Consider the following 16,970-nt stretch of genomic DNA (forward strand, 5'->3'; position numbering starts at 1 on the left):
CACCATTGTACCCCAGCCTAGGCAACACAGGAAGACCCTGTTGCTAAAAAGAAAAAAAAAAAAAAAACAAACTATAGCAGTATGAGCCCAGGTATTGGTTGGGGTAATGCTTGCTACTGTGATGCAGTAAAAGATTGCTCCCATAAAGTCCAAAACTAGTTCTGTATTTCTGATCAACAAGTGACTTTGCTCTGGGTGCTGACTCAGGGACCCTGGCTCTATCCAGCTTGTATATGGCTTCCAAAGTCATCATGCTTGTTCACATCAAGCCTGCAGAGGAAAGAGCAGTGAGGGTTTTGCATGACAGGTTTTTACAGGTCAAGTTGAGAAAGGGCCAACGTCTCATCTTCCAATAGTCCACTGGCCAAGACTCAGGCACCTGGCCGTACCTAACATGCAGAGGCTCAAAAATGCAGTCTAACCATGAACCAGGAAGAGGCAAACAACGGGCTTGCTGATGTCTTGGGGACTCTGCTTACGTGAAGCACTAGGTAAACTTGTAAGGAGAATTAAATCAAGCCTGCTCCCTGCCAGTTCAGGGCCTTGGATCTCCTCATATTGCTTCAGGGACAGCAACTGCCATGATCAAAATCAAAATCTATTCTGGCAAGAGGTAGGGTGGAATGTTGGATGTGGGAAGCAAAAGCTAAGGCTGAAATCCAATGGGTTAATTCACTACAGAAAAAAATACTCAGAACTGTTGTGCTCTCAGACAGCTCGAGAGATGGAAGGCTAAGCATCCTTCTGGGATGCCGAGTTCTTTGTGGAGCCCTCAGAATGGACCATTCGACCTTTTGAGGTTTCTCGTGCTCTGATCTCTTGCTAATGGATAGTGTTTTCCAAGCTGATGGTGTTTTAAAGATACGGCATCTAACCAATGATAATATGTCTGACCTCTTGAGGGAGAACCTTGTACATCTTCCCCTCTCAGCCTCCCTTATTGGCTAATTACATAACTTGACTAGAAGTTGGTTTTAGAGAATCAATTTTACCATTGCCTAATCACAAGTAAAGACCATAAAGTTTTATGAGAGCTGAAGGGACTGCCTTTTACAGAAGGGAACTTAAATGAAAATTAAAGGGGACATTAAATGATAAGAAATGAAATTCTACAAGGTGTTTTCCCCTGACTGCCATGCTAAATTACAGTGCTGGGGATATAACCCTGCTGGTTTTGTCTCCAACAAGGCACTCAGGGAAGAGCGGAGGAGCTGGCTCTTCTTGGTCACCAGCAATGCAACTGACGGATCCCGTGTTAGTGGTTTTGGGTGAAGATGCAGACAAAAACCCCTTGAGCTGCCATCTACTAATTGTGCGACCCTCGGCAAGTTCTGTGACCCTCAGATTTGTCATCACTTCCCAGAGCAGTAAGGATAAAATAAAATAACACACATAACATGCTTAGCATAGTGCCTGGCACACAGTGAGATTTCAATGAATGTATCATGATTACCCGTGTTAATGATGGGACATACTTCAAAACAACTTGGGACTTCGTTCAGTTTCTATAAATAAGAGCTAGTAGTCATTATGTGCCATACAGCAGCAATCTGTAAAGGCATCATCTCCACTTTATACATGAGGAAGTTGAGGCTCAGAGACATTAGAAAACTTGTCCAAAGAAACAAGACTCATTAAGTCCATAACTGGACTCAGAACCTATGTATCTTTGCTCAGGAGACCGATATACTTGACTACTATGCATTTTTCAGGGTAAGGTTCACAGACCAGTCTGCCTGTGGTGTCTGTTCATAATTTCTCTTCCTTTATAACAAGCATCATCCATGAGTCTTGCACATACTAAGCTTGAGAATGATAGATGCTGTGGTGTTTTGTTTAGTTTTTCTTTTTGAGATGGAGTCTTGCTCTGTCACCCAGGCTGGAATGCATCAGCGTGATCTCAGCTCACTGCAACCTCTGCTTCCCAGGTTCAAGTGATTCTCCTGCCTCCGCCTCCCGAGTAGCTGAGATTACAGGTACACACCACCACGCCCGGCTAATTTTTGTATTTTTAGTAGAGATGGGGTTTAACCATGTTGGCCAGACTGATCTCAAACTCCTGACTTCAAGTGATCTGCCTGCCTCAAACTCCCAAAGTGTTGGGATTATAGACGTGAGCCACTGTGCCCAGCCTGGTGTTTCTTACAACATTGCCATTGGGGAGAATTTTCCTAAGAGTCTTATTTCATTAAATTACCAAAAGAATTGTCCATTTCTCTCCTTATATCTCCTCCAACTTCTGTATCTTTCACCATTATCATTTCTAGCACTTTAGTGTCTCCACAAAAGGCAGGATCTAGTCAACCCAGGCCACCAAGAAAAAGAAAAGACTACTTCTCCACACCAATAAAACAGCAGGAGGGTACAGTTTACAAATACGTGATTTATGGTAAAGGTCAACTATGCACTGAAATGGGAACATGTTCCATAGTCAAGCAAGGTAGTTATGACGAAAAAAAGATTTGAATGGAAATCACCAATGTTGCTCTGGAAATATTACATAAAAGAACCTTTTTGATAACTGGAAAGTGGGTGGTGTGGTGCAGGGCCACCGTCTACTCTGACGAGGACCTAGGAAGACAAGCAGACTCCTGTCTGAGGTCTGCAACCGGGGAGAACAAGAAGGGAGGCCCTGGGGAAAGCCGCACACGGGGATGGAAGTCAATAGGCTGTGTGAAACACATTTTTTAATTTTTTAAATTCATTTTTAATTGACAAATAAAAATTGCACATATATATTGTGCACAACACGTTATTTTGAAATATGTAAACATGATGGAAAGGCTAAATTGAGCTGATCAACACATACATAACTTTGCATCTGATATGGTTTGGTTGTGTCCCCACCCAAATCTCATCTTGAATTGCAGCTCCCATCATTCCCACATGTCATGAGAGGGACCTGGTGGGAAGTAACTGAATCATGGGAACGGGTCTTTCCCATGTTGTTCCTGTGATAGTGAGTAAGTCCCACGAGATCTGATGGTTTTATAAAGGGGAGTTCCCCTGCACAAGCTCTCTTGCCTGCCACCATGTAAGACGTGACATTGCTCCTTATTTGCCTTCTGCCATGATTGTGAGACCTTCCTTGCCATGTGGAACTGTGAGTCCATTAAACCTCTTTCCTTTATAAATTACTCAGTCTTCGGTATGTCTTTATCAGCAATGTGAGAATAGACTAATACAGCATCCTTACTTTAAAAAAAAAAAAAAAAAAAGATCCCGATACACTCTGCTAACATGAAACGCCACATGGTTCTAGTAAGGATGAACAAGGTTCTGCTGCAGTAAGAACAACCCCCACATCATGGTGACTTGATACAGGAAAAGCTTAATTCTTGCTCATACTACAAGTCCAGAAAAGGTTGTCAGGGCCCCTGTTTGTCTCACTCAGGGATGTTGGATGATGGAGGATCCATTTTGTCATGTGAGTCCATGATCATGATGTCAGGAGAAAGCAGTGAATCCACCTGCACTGGCTTGTACATCTCTTCCTTGAAGTGATAGTTCATGCTTCTTTGGCTAAAGCAAGTCACCTATCTACGCCTGACTAAAAAGGGAGAAGAAGTATCATCCCCAGAAAGACAGAAAAGGAGTATTTGACAAAGCACCAAGGAACACCACATATATACATGAAAAATGATAATAACAACAGAAACATTGACATCTGGGTTTCTTGGGCAATTAAATTAAATGCAACTATACTTTGCAAAATTTGATCTTAAATCAAAATACAGGTGGAACTGCATTATTTTATGTACCAGGGAGGGAAGCTGAAACCCCAGAAATATCATTACAATTAGCTTGACATCTTATTTTGCTAAATGGATGCCTAAGGAATAGGTATGCAATGTACCATTTGCCATGTGGTATTAATTGTTTCCCAGATAGTAACTGGCCCTTTTCTCATACCCTTGTTTTCCTGACCCTCTACATTTGGACTAAGTTGATGCCTGGAACAACCTCCCTCTTCCATTTTAAACAGGATGCCTATGGGTTTGCTTAAAGAACAAACTATGTATTCCTGGTAAGAAATATATTAGTGGGATGGACACAGAGGTCAGGGAATGAAAGATTTCTGAAAGGGAAGGTTCATCTAAGAGGAGCATCATTTCCAGAAAGCCTCTGTGCCAAATGGTGGGTTTCACTCATAGGCCAAAGAGAGGCTGAGGGTTAAAACCATCCAGAAGGCACGTGGGACCTAGAGGAGGCCAACCGTGCACACTTTTCAGGACATGAAATACAGCTCCTGTTTTGACACTTGTGTAATAGCGTGGTTGTTCAACCTCCTTGTTTCTGTGGGGTTTATGGTCCATAAAGTTTAATAACAATCTTAACAGCTGACAAGAGAATACATGAGGCTCGAAGGCCACTCTTACCAAAAGGGATCTGGATTCTAAAATTCTTTCCCCTTTGGCATCTCAACATTTACAAGTGCCCGTCTCTTAATGTTGACTGTGCAAAATCACCATGTAGCACAAGAAAACATGAATGACTGGCTGTTGGTAAAACAGCCTTTGCAAAAATTATAACGGAGAAAATTATGATGGTGACGGAGATCTGATGTCACTGACTCTGTCTTGCTTCTAACCTCCAAGCTGTCTTGTTCAAAGTTGGTGTGGTTGTAGGCCTAAGTAACTTGGAGAGGAACTGAGTTTACAGTTTAACTTTGAAACAAAAGATGATAACAGCCCTTTCCCAAAATAAACACCCTTCCTGCCTGGGGACTAGACTGCCCTTGCAGGACTAACAATTTAGCCACAAGATTAGAAATCAGGGTTTAGGAGTCATGCTGCCAGAGGCTGCAAGATTCTGAACCTTCCCAAATTGCTCCAGGGGATAATGTCACTATGGTAAAACCGAAGATCAGTGCTTTAGATATTTTGCAGACCCTGTAATTGATGGATCAGCTGGCACCACCCAGGTCAATAAATTGGCTCATATCGTCTTGTGGCTCCCACCCAGGAACTGACTCAGGGCAAGAGGACAGCTTTGACTCCTTATAATTCCATCTCAAGCCTGACCAATCAATACTCCCCATTCCCTGACCCCTTCTCACCAAATTATCCTTAAAAATCTCTATCCCTGAGTTTTGGGGGAGACTTATTGGAGTAATAATAAAACTCTGGTCTCCCACACAGCCAGCTCCACATGACTTAAATTCTTATTATTATTTTTTTTCCCAAGTCAGAGTCTCACTCTGTCGCCCAGGTTGGACAGCAGTGGTGCGATCTTGACTCACTGCAGCCTCCACCTCCCAGGTTCAAGCGGTTCTCCTGCCTCAGCCTCCCGACTAGCTGGGGTTACAGGTGTGCACCACTAGGCCTGGTTAATATTAGTATCTTTAGTAGAGATGTGGTTTCACCATGTTGGCCAGGGTGGTCTCGAACTCCTGACCTCAAGTGATCCATCCTCCTTGGCCTCCTAAAGTGCTGGGATGACAGGTGTGAGCCACCGCACCTGGCCCAAACTCCTTCTTTATGGCAATCTCCCGTCTTGATAAATTGGCTTTGCCTAGGCAGCAGGCAAGGAGAACCCATTGGGCAGTTACACTGGCTCTTAAGTTGTGACACTGCCACACACTTGGCCGTAGAATCCTTGTGTAAAACTTTGAGGAAATGAAGATTACAGAGCCTTGTTCTCCTGCAATTTGGGAACTACAAACTGTCATAGGGTTAGTATGCCAGGGCTTGATCCAAATAACGGGACAAATGAGATAAACTCCAAATTCCTTCCCAAGACCTGCAAGGCTGTGCACTGAGCCCTGAGCCCAGCCTCCTCCCTTTTCTCATCTGTTCACTGGGGTCACCATAGCCCCTTGCGGTTGGTGAATTCATCAACCTTTGACATGCCACGGGCTTTGGCACTTGCTGCTCCCTCTTTCTTGGGGGGTTGGGGAGGAGCCCTGGTAGTCCTGTCTCCCTGGGACTGGCTGCATTACATTTCTAGCTCTGTTTAAATGGGATCTCCTCAGAGAAACCCTCCTGGCCCCATCTAAGGTAATACTGCCTTCCTCTAGTAACTTACCCAACTGTCTTTGCTAAACAGCACTTATTAAAACCGCCTTTGCAAAAATCATAATAGTGAGAAAATTATGACCATGAAAGGGATCTGATCTAACCAAGCCCTATCTTGCCTTTACCTTCCAAACTGCTCTTAGTCATTCCTGGGCTTGGTCCAAGCTAACTTTGGGATATGTTTAGTACATAATTGAAATAATAGCCCTTCCCCAAAACTAAAGTGCCTTTGTAAAGCTAGCAAAAGACCACCAAGTTAGGAGGAGGAGAGGAGCCTGAATTCTCGAAGGTGTGGACGAAAACGATTACCAGCCATTATTCCAGAGGTCACAAGGTGTGCAACTTCCCCAATTACTCCTGCAGATAACATCACTTTGTAGAACCTAAGATTGGCTTCCTGAAATGTCTTTTCACGCTTTAGCATTTTTGAGGACTGGTAGTCCCATCCGCATTCAACTGGTCCTGTGCTCCGCCCCCTACCCAGAAGCGGATTCAGGGCACAAGGGTTTTACACACTCCTATAACTGCATCCACAGCCAATCAGCAATACCCATTCTCTTGTCCACAAAACTATCCTTTAAAAACCCCCGTCTCTGAATTTTCAGGAAAGCTGATTTGAGTAACAATAAAGCACCAGGCTCCCGTTTAGCCGGCTCTACCAACATTAAACTCTTTCTCTAATGCAATTCCCCTGTCTAGATAAATCGGCTTTATCTGGGCAGGAGGCAAAATGAACCCATTGGATGGTTACATTGTCACCACCTGCCAATAGCTTATCTGCGTAATTGTTTCCCTGTTTATTCACAGACACACACACACACACACACACACACGCACACACACACACACACACACAAGAATGAGAGCACCATGGGGTTATGAAGTTTCACATATTGTTCCTAACTGCACCTACCGCTGGTTTAGAGCAAATGAATAAAACACCCTAGGTGATAACGGGTAAGACGACCTTGTCACATAATTAAAAATCATTTCAAGTTAGAGGAACTTTCAGAGTGTAAACGGGGCGCATCCATAGAGTTGACAGTATAAGGTCCTTCCCACACCACAGCAAACTTCAAACTTTCAGCCAGCGGTAACCTTGGTCTTCGCTGAAGCTGACTGCTGTGGTTTTGCTCTCCTGACTTCTCCACGTTCTCCCTCTTCCCCTGAAAGATGTGTATTTACGCAGTCCCCTTAGGAAGCCGTGGACAACCTTGCAATCGTAGCCTGATTTTGCAGAGCACAAGTGAAGAGATGGAGACCAAGACAGAAAACTCCCTGCTGACGAAGGGGCTCCTGGGGAGAGCATCTTAGCTGGGCGGAGGGTTGGGGAGGGGCAGTAGTAAGGAGAGGAAATCCTTATCAGGCTACATTTGCATATCAAAGAGCGCTTCCAGCTGGGCGTGCTTTGCCCATAACAAAGTCATCTTATTCAAGGCCAGGAGGCTTTCCTCTCAAGCTGCCTTGGGCCATGCCTCCTACTTCTTCCTTGTGGAGACAAAACAGCATGGTTATCACAAGGCCCAGGGAGATAACTCACCCCACTCGTGGCTCTCTGCTGTCCCAGATTTCCCTAGATGGCTGCGGTTTCCCTGAAGATTTTGGGTTTACAGACGTGCATGGCATTCCCCTCAGACTCCTGAGTTTACTCAAGGTCCCTAACCAAAAAGACAAAATACTGTAGCCTGTATTATTCATTCATTCATTCATCGTCTTTGCATTCATCCCAAAAATACTTATTAAAATATTACTAAGTTCTAAGTTCCTCAGGGTTCTAAGAAGCTGGCTTTAAACTACATCGTATAAACAGGATATTATTCTGTTCACATTTCATCAGCTCATACCTTAAAAGGAAATTCACGGTCCATCCTTTTATTAAGGGAAGGATTCTGGCTGGGCCAGGTGGCTCATGCCTCTAATCCCAGCACTTTGGAAGGGGCCACGGCTGCAGGTTCACTTGTGTCTAGGAGTTTGAGGCCAGCCTGGGCAATACAGTGAGACCCTATCTCTACAAAAAAATCAGAAATTAACTAGGTGTGATGCAACATGCATACGGTCTCTGCTACACAGGAGGCTGAGGTGGGAGGATCACTGGCGCCCAGGAGGTTGAGTCTGCAGTGAGCCATGTTTGGGCCACTTGCACTCCAGCCTAGGTGACAGAGTGAAAGCCTGTCTAAAAAGAAAAAAGAATTCTTCTAAGCATCCATCAACAGTCACTTGATTTACATTTCTTTCTTTAAAGCAGAATTTTTCTTAGATTTGCTTGATATTGGAAGTAAATATGTGTGGGCTCAATATACAACCGAAATTAGCAGGCAATTTTCTTCTCCCCCTCCTTCTCTTCCTCCTCCTCTCCTGGGATTGGCCATCAACCTCATGCTCAGGCCAGCAGCTTGGTGTCCAGGGGTATAACCACTCATATAGGGTCAGTTCTAAATCAGAGTCATTGAAGGCCTCATTACACAATATTTTTTAATTGACCTTAAGAATACAGGTCTCAGACTCACATTTCTAGCTGAAAGCATGAAGTGGAAGGAATGAAAATATATTTTCTGTAGTTATAATAACACTATAGGATGAGGTACTCTTTTGGGAGGCAGGGCAAGGATGGGAAGACAATTTGGAAAACCAACAGGAGCACTGAGTGGGAAAAGGAATGTAATACTAATAAAAGAAAGGTGTGTGTGTTTCTTTTAGAGGAGAAAAAATGGTTATTTTCTTTCCTGCACTTAACTGAGAAGCATTCAGTAACATAGAACTAAGCGTTGATAAAAAGAAGTTGCAAAGGTCCCAGATTTTCAGAAAGTACTAAGTGTCATAGATCACAGATAGGGTGACCAGATATCCTGACATACACCTAGTGTCCCAGCATAATTACCTGCTCCCCATCCTCTCCCAAAAGGCCCTTGAGTGGCTGCTTGGGCCGTACCCACCCTGTGGAGCATACTTTTGTTTTCGATAAATCTCAGCTTTTGTTGCTTTATTCTTTCCTTGCTTTGTTTGTGCATTTTGTCCAATTATTGGTTCAAAACCCCAAGAATCTGGACACGCTCCGCCAGTAACAAAAGGACAGACCCAGGAATGTGGACCCCCGACTCAGCCGGGACTACCTTGCAGCTTTACAAGACATTGAGAGGAACTCTTCTGTCCTTGCTGTCTTTTCTCTTGTATTTCAGATGGGAAGCTAAAATGAGACGGAGGGGGCAAAACCAGGCAGACTAAGGCTGAACCTGAGGACAGGGCAAAGGAAAGCACAACAGATTTGCTGTCATTCTTAGAAGACAGTGGATGGAAAAGTGGATTTCCACTAAGAAAAAAACCTGGCCTTTTTCCCTGAGCGGGAAATGCTGAGCTGCTGTGGTCTTGCCCTCCCTGCAGAGCTGGTCTAGTGGTTTAGCCATGGTAAAAGGGTTGCAGCCAAAGAGAGCAGAAGAGAAAATTGGGAAGCTGGGGTCAGATTTTCTACCCGGGTATATCTTTGGCCCAGTCCCCACAGCAGTCACGGGGGAAGGCCTGGAGAGCCGCAGTCTAACAAGATGCCTGACACTGTGAAATGCCTTAACCCCAGCCTTTCATCCACCTCTTAGCCTTGCCTCTCCCGCCCGCCCCGCGTGGAGCTGCGGGATACAAGGGACTTCGGATGTGAAGAGAAAAAGTCACCGTCCCCTTGTCCTTGAGGTAATTAATCAGCGGTGACTCTTTACCCGGGGAATAATAGGACTCAGAACACTTTTCATCCCTGTAATATCAATTATGCTGCAGAGATGCAGTTCTGAAAAAGATACAAAGGCGTTTGGTGGGGTTTGGTGGCAAAGTAACCAGGCTAAGCTGTTGACACTACAGTACACAGGATGGTTTCAGACACCATCGGCTCAGCTGCAGGCTGCCCGATTCTCCCAAAGAGAGATGTTTCCCTTGCTTCCTGCAGAGGTGGATGTAGATGCTGTCTGCCAGCTCTGAAATCTGCGGCATTTGGTTATCCAAGAGGTTTTTGCCCTTTCTCAACTCCCGCCAACCCAGTACTTTGTGTTGGTCACTATTTCATCCCCTTCTTCCATTTCCTAAGGCAAATCTGCCGCTTAGAAATACACACATAATGGAGTGGGAATGGGATTGATCAGCCCAAAAGTGAGGTGCGGAGAGACGCCCCTCACTTGCTGTGCACTCAGATTTGTGGGAGATGCCCGTGAGAATTTATGCCATCCCTTCTCTGAACTGGGCAGCGGCAGAGTTGGATTGTACACCACTGTTTAGAACACTGACTACCTGGCTGGGCGCGGTGGCTCACACCTGTAATCCCAGCACTTTGGGAGACCAAGGCAGGTGGATCGCTAGACCACAGGAGTTCAAGACCAGCCTGGGCAACATGACAAAACCCTGTTGCTACAAAAAAATACAGAAACTAGCCCGGCGTGTTGGCCCATGCCTGTGGTCCCAGTTACTCAGGAGGCTGAGGTGGGAGGATGGCTTGAGCCTGGGAGGCAGAAGCTGCAGTGAACCAAGATCCTGCCACTGCACTCAAGCCTGGGCAACAGAGTGAGATCCTGTCTCACAGGAAGAAAAAACAAAACCGACTACTAGCTACTTATGAAAAGAAGGAGCAAAACAGAAAATGAAAGAGAAGTTGGGGGGTGGGGGGAGGGAAAAGAACAGGGAAATAAGACAAAGAATTAAAACCAAAATTCTATCCAAAATATTTCTGTAAAAATATTCTATGATGTGTTGGATATTCTAAAGCTTTCATGACATAGTCTTATTTTTACAAACACATGCTTTGTTATCTTTTGCCCTCCCACAAACCTTTGGATTATTGCCAGACTACTGCTTTCAAAGTCTATGGCTTCATTCCTTTATTTCCTTTGGCACCTACTCTCATGGACAGGAAGGGACCCAAACTCTGCATTTTGCCCTGTGAAAATGGACTCTGAATCCCGGCTTGAAGGAGAAAGGTAATGAGAGAGAGAAAGGGAACTTCTAGATGTGTGCAAACTCTGATACAAGGGTTGGGTCCGAAAAGAGAGCAGCGGTCCATTTTGTAGAACATGTTCTTGGAAACTTCAAAATATGAATGCTTACGAAAACTGTGGTACCCTTCCAGAGAGATTAATGAGTGCTCTTCTTGGGAGAAGAAAATTAAAGAAAATATGGGATGAATCTGTATTTTAGCAGTCTCCCACAATATCAACTATCCTTTTTTTTTTTTTCTAAAAAAAGCCTCTGATTAAAAGTACAATTTTATTTAATATCCTTCAAATAAAAAAGAGAGGTTATTAAGTTAGCATGATCACTATGAATATTATCGAAAGTGGTACTAGTAGAATTGTTTTTTATGATTCCATTTATTCAAAATGAAAAGTGGCATTTACCAAACATATGATCTGATGAGTAACAGATTTATAAAGCAACCACAGAGGAAAGATAGGCTGGAAAGAAAATCTATCTGATTATGATTTTGTGGTTTGTGTACTGGTTACAAATAACCTGAAGGCCATGAAATATCCAAATTGGAACCTCTGTTTAGAAAACTCTCATGTGAATAGGGACCTCTGTGGGGTTTCTTGAAAATTGTGAGACAGGATCTTCAGTGTTTCATATATCACTTTCCTAACAAAAAGTCTCATTTTTAAGGAAAAATAAAAAAACAAATTACTTGGGCGCCCAGCAGATTACATGCATAGTTTTTAATGATATGAGTGTGCATTCTTGAGTGACAGTTCATTTGGGCTTAAGGCATAGATTTCAGCATGTTCAGTGTATGGAGAAACCAGGTTGGAAACTTTCCCCTTCACTGTCTGAGCTGACACAAAACAGGAGGAGAAAAGACTTTAATCTCATCATAAACAAATGTACAGGTCTGCATGAAGGTTTACACCCTACTCCGGCAAATGACGAACAGTTTGTTACTGACTCCTTCATTTAAAAAAATAGTAATAAAGAAATAAAATAGAGAAGGAGCAGCAATGCTCTCTGCAGGAAAAAAAAAAAAAAAAAAATAGTGGGGGAGGGCTTGTATATTGCACATCTCCGTTTTGGTAGCCCAAAGAGAGAATATAAGCTTAAAGTCCTGAATTTAACAAACCTAATTATCAAGGCTTAATTAGTACCAAGGGTACAGCTTCATGGAACACCTGCAGACTTAATTTATGTCCTGACAGAGAGGAACAAGTGTTAATGGGCTGTATTTATGTTAATACCTGAACCTTAGGAGCCAGTGGAACAAAACAGACCACGCGCTGGTTTTCCAAGCTACAACACAAATATAAAAGATTTTCATCTTAATGCTACTTTGCACACAATTCTTCAGGGATCACACAGATCTACTTAAACTTTTAAAACTAAAAAGTGGAATATGAAAAAGTAGAGCCATTCTGGGTATGTGTAAAAGTCTTACAAGATCAACTAATCAACTAGTCATCATATATTGTATTTAAAATTGACAGTGGCTGATGTGGCCAATGTTCCCATTGTTCAGGATGAGTGTTTCTCAGGACACTGAAATATAAACCCCATTGTTTCCATGGTTGCCGTAATATTAAAATAATAGCTAACATTTATGGAGAACTCACTGTGTGTCAGTCACTGTATTAAAGTCTTTGTATACATTTTCCAGTTACAGATAAAGGAAGCTGACATACAGAGGAAATATAGCAGGCTACGTTTCTAGGCAGTTCAAAGATTTGGGGTTAGGCTTCCAGAACAAATCCTTTTAACCAATGAGTTAAACTCCCTCTAATATGCAGATAGTGAGAATAAGAAAAATATAAAACATATATACAAACACATTTATAAAAGAACTCTCAGTAAATTAGAAATAAATGCAAACTCCTCAATCTAATAAAGAATAGGTACAGAAAACATACAATTAGCACCACATATAATGGAGAAATCCCAAATAAAGCAATGATGTCTGCTCTCAAAACTTCTGTTCAACATTGTCCTACAGGCTGTAGTCAGTGCATTAAAACAAGAAAAAGAAACAATAGCCATAAACATTGGAGAAGAAGAAGTAAAACTATATTCAGAGATGTAGAAAATTATACAGAATTTCTTTAACACAAAGGAATCAACTGTATTTCCATACATTAGAAACAAACAATTGAAAAAAAGAAATTTCATCATGCCATTTACAATAGCATAAAAAAATCAAATGTGTAAGAGTTAATTTAACAAAAAAGTATAAGACCTCCACATTCAACATTAAAGAAGCCTTAAATAAATGGAGAGATGCATGCTCATGGATGGTAACACTCCATACTTTTGGATTTTGATTCTCCTCAAATTGATCAATAGATTCAATACTAAAGCAAATAAAATCCCAGCAGGGCTTTTTAAAAGAAATGGAGAAGCTGATCAGGAAATGTATATGTAAAAGGAAAGTATCTAAACTAACTCAAAAAATCTTGAAACAAAGAACAAAGTTTGAATCCTTATTATTACCTAGCTTCCAGGCAATCAATGCAGTAGGTATAAGAAAAAAAAAATTAGATCAATGGAACATACTAGTCTAGCAATAGACCCACACATATATAGTCAACTGATTTTTGACAAAGATGCCAAGGAAGTTGAATAAGGAGAGGATTAGTCTTTGAACAAATGGTGCTGGAACAACTGGAGATTCTTAAGGAGAGAAAAATAAACCTCTACCATTACCTCACACCATATACAAAAATTAATTTCAGACGGAACATAGATCTGAATGTAAAGACTGAAGTTATGGAGTGTCTAGAAGAAAACACAGGAAAATATTTTTGTAACCTGGGGATTGGTAAAGAGTTCTTTGAACAAGAAAGCACTAAACAAATGAAAAAGATAAATTGGACATTATCAGTATTTACAAGTTCTGCCTTTTAAAATATATCATTAAGGAATAAATAGACAAGACATAGTAGAATATTCACAGTATATATGAAAAAAAGACCTTATCCAAAATATATACACAATTCCTATAATTCAATATGAAAGAGACAATCCAATTTTTAGAAAATGGCCAAATATGTAAATGAGCAGTTCACAGAAAGAAAATATAGGAACGGCCAATGAGTTCATAAAAAGATGCATTAGTCACTAGGAAAATGCAAAATAAAACTAGCAAGAAATAGCGTTTCTCACCCACAAAAAGGCTATAATTAAAAAGACTGAAATTACAAACTGCTGATGAGGATGTGAAGCAACATGAACTCTCACACACTTCTAGTGGGAGTTTAAAATGATACACAACTACTTTAGACAACTGTTTGGCAGCATTCTTAAAAGTTACACACTAAGAGTCAATAATTCCACACCTAGGTCATTGTCAAAAATACATAAAAATATAAGGCACAAAAACATGTATACAGTACTTATGAATATTCATGGTGGCTTTATTCATAATAGCCAACAAATATAAACAACCCAATGCTCATCAACAGGTGCACAAATAAGCACATTGTGGTGTATTTTCACCACAGGATACTACTATCCAGCATTGAAAAAGAGAACCCCTAATACACCCATCAACACAGAAAATCACAAAAACATTATGTGCATCATTAAGCAGAAGAAGCCACATACAAAGCAGTAGGTATGATTTCTATTAAATGAAGTTCTAGAACAGGTAAAACAAAGTTACAGTGATTGAAATAAGAATGCTTGTCTTTGGGAATAAAAGGATTTATTGGAAGGGAGAATGAGATACTTACTGAGGTGATGGGAATGTTCTTGTTTTTGTTTTTTTGGAGCTTTTTTTTGAGACAGTCTCACTGTCACCCAGGCTGGAGTGCAGTGGTGCAATCTTGGCTCACTACAACCTCTACCTCCCAGGCGATTCTCCAGCCTCAGCCACCAGAGTAGCTAGGGTTACAGGCAGACGCCACAGTGGCCGGCTATTTTTCTTTTTCTTTTTTTTTTGTACTTTTAGTAGAGACGGGTTTCACCATGTTTCCCAGACTGCCCTCAAACCCCTGGCCTCAAGTGATCCACCCTCCTCAGACTCCCAACGTGCTGGGATTACAAGCATGATCCACTGAACCTGGCCCTGGAATGTTCTATATCTTAATTGGGGTGGTGGATCCATGATTATGTACATGTGTACGTTTTTCAAAATCCAGAGAACTGTATATTTAAAATACGTTAAGTTTATAGAATGTAAATTAAGTAAATTATGTCTCAATAATATATATACGTGCGTGTGTATATAAATTTTCTCTCTCTCTCACACACACACTTTTGTGAAGAAAGTTATTTCTCAGGTCCAATTTTATATTAGTAAAACAGACCTTACTTTTGAGTGCTACAATCCAATCCACAAAAATACTTGAAAAGGTTAAGATTACTTAGGAAATTGTTTATTAATTACTATCCGAGTACATCAAGCTTTGTGGAAAGAGAGTAGGCTTAGGTGTCAAATGTCCCAGGTCATTATCATGGATTTGCTTCTCATTAGCTATGTGACCTTATGCAAGTTAATGATCAGCCTCATGACTGAAGGGGTAGGGGAAGCAATACTGGCCTCACAAGTTTGTGGTGTAGCTTCAATGTGCTAACGGATGTAGAAAACACAATTGAGGGCCCTGGGTTTTGTTATTACCATCAGTAGTCCCAGCCCATTTTTGATAACTTTGTAAACACAAAATGGTTTTGAGAAGCCAGTCATTGTACAATCCTTTTCCCAAATTTTTGTTTCTGAAAATGACTAAGCAAATTTACAAAAACAATAGGAAACTTTTGGTGCCTTTTTTTTTGTTTTTTTAAATGGGTAAGTGCATTCCGGATATAATTATGTTTAAAACATGATTTAGCACACCTTTTTTTTTTTTTTTTCTGCTGAAATATTTCTATTTCCTTCTTTTATAAAACCTACTACTTCTATCTTATTTTTAAAGAGCAATTGCCTGCATGTTTTCAGAGCCCTTTCAGAAATACTTTTGGTTATCACTCATCTGTGAAAAGGAAATTTAAACAAAGTTTGAGAACTGTTCTTTTCTCAAAAAAGAGAGTGGAATTAAGTATCTATTTCCTGGGATGTGAGTGTCAAGACCAAATTCATGAGATTATCATTTTCCAAAGAGAAGACAGGAGTAATATGAAAGAATGAGGTTTCATGAACTGTATCAGCTTCCTGGCATGAGAGCACTCGACTTTATAGAGTCAGATACTGTGAGTCAGTTGACATTATTCTTAAGAAAACTTGTTTTTGTTAGCATCTCAGAATTTACCAGAACCATATTACATTTAAGTCTTGCATTCCTCCATCAATTTGACCAATGAACTTTTTAAAGATCAATGGGCAAGATAATATCAGTAGAAGGAAAACACAATGATAGTTATTTCTTGTTTGGGGTCAGCATTGCCAAGCTGCTCAGGGTGTCCACGGAATGGTTTCCAAATACTCCTATTAAATTCTAAAGGGGAAAAGATCTTTGCCTGTGGACAGTGTAAATTTGACAACAAATCCAGGGTTGATGGACTGGTGGACTAGAAAAACACAAGAAGCTACGGGATGGAAGCTAGGCCACCGTCACCACCGCCATGGGGCAGAACAGAAAGAGGCATGATGTTCTGACCCCACGGAGGAGACAGTACACAAATCCTCTTCAGTGAACGGCTGTGTTTCTAGGGTACCAGGAATCAGAAAGGAAGATGTTGTATACATAGAAACTTGAGTTCTTTTCTTAATGCACAACTAAGAAAAAAGAAACCCACAGAAAAGTGAGGCAAACCCACTGATAAACAGGCAGGTTCTATTTCTGTTAATTGGGTAAGCCCAGCTTCTGTAAAAGTGATTTTAAAGCCAGTGATGCTATCAACTTTGAAATGTGGTTTGAAAAAGCGGATATTACACTTTAGCACATGTCTAATAACTACCCTCACCATGGAAACACTGAAGGCAGAAACCATTGTGTTTGTTTTCCTAATCGTACTACCAAGATAAGACATAGAGTTCTCGTAAACCGGTGCCCGGTGGCATGATGGGAT

At 41.3% G+C, this 16,970-nt stretch overlaps 1 protein-coding gene across 3 annotated transcripts in view; it reads right to left on the minus strand.

The window, feature by feature from the left end:
• The window catches only part of WWOX (WW domain containing oxidoreductase), a 1,119,479-nt gene that overhangs the window by 297,973 nt on the left and 804,536 nt on the right, over positions 1-16,970 (minus strand). The gene's annotated exons all lie outside the window — the stretch shown is intronic.

The sequence above is a fragment of the Papio anubis genome, chromosome 18 (genome assembly GCF_008728515.1).
Source record: "Papio anubis isolate 15944 chromosome 18, Panubis1.0, whole genome shotgun sequence".
Lineage (NCBI taxonomy): Eukaryota > Metazoa > Chordata > Mammalia > Primates > Cercopithecidae > Papio > Papio anubis.